The 3,351-nt window shown below is 36.6% G+C and overlaps 1 non-coding gene across 1 annotated transcript; it reads left to right on the top strand.

Moving 5' to 3' along the window:
* The first annotated feature begins 1,667 nt into the window (after positions 1–1,667).
* Positions 1,668–1,779, top strand: LOC132031613 (small nucleolar RNA R71). The gene has a single exon (XR_009408317.1). It is a non-coding gene; the product is annotated as a small nucleolar RNA R71 (small nucleolar RNA).
* Positions 1,780–3,351: the final 1,572 nt, after the last annotated feature.

Here is a 3,351-nt window from a genome sequence, read left to right as displayed (position 1 = left end):
GAGTGGTTATTATGTGCATATCTATTTATCGTGTTGAATCTGTGTCTTATATGCGTAAACTAATTTTAGTCGGCCTATGATGCTTACTAGTACTTATTGTTTATCGTGTTGAATCTCTGCCTTATATGCGTAAACTAATTTTCTAAGTGCAGAGTTCATTACAGGATCCACGTCTCAGCTTTGTGGGTGACCCCAAGGACTTTTGTCAGGAGATTCCAAGGTAAGCATTGCCAGATTCGCAGCCCGGAATCCCCTCCCCTGCTTATCTGTCTATTTGATTTCGCAAAGAGATTCTACTATGTATTTCAAGACTTAGTATTCCTTAGACTTACGTTTATGATTAATGGCTCTTGAACTAGTTCAGACCACATTTTGTGGTTATTTTTACTTCTTCAATTGTTATTTATATAATTTGAATATGTTAGCTAAATCATTCTTTACTTCCGTATAATTCTTATAGATGACAAATAATTTTGGGAATGGTTTGCCTACCTGGGGGGACAGCGTAGGTGCCATCATGATTCACGAATTGGTTTGTGACAAGTTGGTACCAGAGCCCTAGGTTACTAGTCTTAGAAGTACAAAAGCATGTCTAGTAGAGTCGTGTGCATTGGTATGATGAGCTCTATACTTATTTGCAAGAGGCTATAGGATATTCAGGAAACTTCTAACTCTTTCATTCCTTTCGCGCTACTTCATTCGAATTGGTATCTGAATTTTCTTATCTTATCCTCTCACGGATGGTGGAAAATAGTCCTTAATTTCTTGTGTGAGCGGATGGATATGATGTGGCGTGGTATGGTATGAGATGTGTTATTTCGATATGGATGAATGACCCAAGTTCAGTTTCCCATTATGACTTGAAGTTTTGGTTTAATGGGGTGGTGATTGAGACTCTCTTATTTTATGATATTCTTGGAAAGATAGAAGTGATAATACAGAGGACCGCTTGATCTCTATGTTGTCAGCTATTGGTTGCTCAGAAGTCGCAGAAGTGCATTTATGTCTTAACAAGAATGATTTGCTCGAGGTATGATTGGTTTGGGAAAAATTTCAACATCGTCAAAGTATTATGATAGTTTGCGTGGCACGAGTGTACCAATGGTAGATCAACGATTCAACAGTGGCAGAGTAAAGATGTCGATTATTGAAAATGAGTGTAAGTTTGGTAATGAGCATCAGATTTGGCAAAAGGATAGTGACCGTGTGTAATGAAGATAAAAAGTTGAGACTAAGGACGTAAAGGGCGACTTGTGTATTAAGGCGTGGGAGAGTAAGATTTCTTAGGGGACCCATCATGAAACGGACCATCTTGAGTATGGTACATCCTTTTTGGCATAACTGTATCATCCTCACAAACATTTACCTTCTTAATCTGGGTTTCATCAAACTTCTTTGTTAGCAAGGAAATATTTGTTGCAAGTTACGCAATGTTTGCGGGTATCTTGATTCTCCCTTTACCCTAATGGATCATAGCTCTACCATACGGTACAACGTCGGTATTGTTTGAGTGCCAAGCCTGATTATGAGTAGTCAGCTTGTTAAGTATGTTAGTCACTCGTTGATAAGATTTGTTCATGAAACAACCATCAGCTGTATTATTAGCAACTGATTGCGTCACTAGATCTAGCCCTTGGTAGAACTTTTCCATTAATATGTGCTCCGAAAAACCATGATTTGGACTCTTCTGCAAATACTCCTTGAATCTCTCCCAGGCTTCATATAGCTGTTCCCCCGGCCGCTGCTTAAATTCATAGATCTTGTCCCATTTTTCAGCCTTTCTGCTAGGAGGGTACCATTTTGTGAGAAAAACAGTCACCATCTCTGCCCATGTAGTAATCGAATTTCGGGACAGCTTCTCAAACCATGTTCTTGCATCTCCAGCTAAGGAATATTTGAATAACCTCAGCCAAATAGCATCTTGTGACACGTTGTTCTAGATGTGATTAGCACACCCATCCATAAAATTTTGCAAATGACGTTGAGGGTCATTCTCGGTAGAGTTCCGAAAGTATCCCTCAAGTTTCAACAGTTGGTATAGAGAGAAGTCAATTTTCACGCTAGCAGCTACAACTCGTAGATGAACAATAGCAGATGCATAATCCTCCTCTGGAACAAGATCAGTGAAAACATTCTCATAATCTGATTCATTCGCTTGATTATTCAATCGATTCCACAGTTACCAACACGTTGATTTCTTTGATTTTGATTCATGTTCTGGTTTACGAGTAGCAAACAAGGTGTGATGGAATAAGCAAAAGTCTTCAATCAAAGCAAACACTATTTAGTAATTTCAAAACCGTATTCCGACAACTACAAAATTTGATACGCTCAAATTACACCTATTAATGGTATAACGCGGACGTTATCAAATATAGTAACCCAACATGGTTGGGGTCGAATCCTACAGGGAATATGGTGTGAAAAGGTTACTAAAGGTGTAGAATGCTAAATTTAGGTCTAATGTCTTAATTCGATGATTTTGGTAAAAGTTGAGTTTTTTATGACTAATTTCTAACTAATTGCTTTGGGTGTTAATTTATGGTAAAAGAAACTAAGGTTGGGTCCCCGTTAGATAGAGTGTATGATCATGGGTATTGATCTTGATATACTTCTAATGGATTATTATATGAATGCACTTAATCTCTATATGAATCTCTACTATTTCCCAATAAATAAAGATTATCTCTTTCTATGATTTTCCCAAATATAAGAAAGTAACTATGAAGAACAATTAATCATGCCAAGTAAATTCTTCTTATTCCTAAGTGAATTTATTAAACAAAGTTTAAAGCTTTGAGTCTTGTTATTTATTCTTACCAACCTTAATTATTTTCCCAAATAAATTAAGGTTTATGGCCTTAATCAATGTTTGCAATCATTAATTATGAATGAAGAATGAAGAATAAATAAATCCTAATAATCCATTATGTGTATATCAATCAACAAACCCAATCTCAAAACATTCATCAATGGGTTCACAACCCTAGTAAGGAAATTTAGCTACTCATAGAAAAAGAAGAACAATTGAAATCATAATGCTTACGAATTGATTGCTTGGTATTGAGGGGAAAGTAATTACAATTGTTTGTAATCCCAAAAGACTTCCAAAACTATGAGTATTTAGTGCTAAGAAGAATAAAAAAACTGAAATCTGATGTCTATCGTACAAGAAACCTATTTCAGGTATTTATAAGACCCTAAGTCGTGAGGAGTGAAAAGACACAATTGCCCATCGGGTCCATTCTACAGTCCGCAAAATCGTTTTGCGGACCGTCAAAGAGTCTCCAGTATTTTTTTACGATCCATTTTGACGGACCGTCAAATATTATGCGGTCCATATAATTGTTC

The sequence above is a fragment of the Lycium ferocissimum genome, chromosome 1 (genome assembly GCF_029784015.1).
Source record: "Lycium ferocissimum isolate CSIRO_LF1 chromosome 1, AGI_CSIRO_Lferr_CH_V1, whole genome shotgun sequence".
Classification (NCBI taxonomy): Eukaryota; Viridiplantae; Streptophyta; class Magnoliopsida; order Solanales; family Solanaceae; genus Lycium; species Lycium ferocissimum.
Note: the sequence above shows the minus strand (reverse complement) of the source record. Positions and strands in the feature narration are given on the sequence as shown.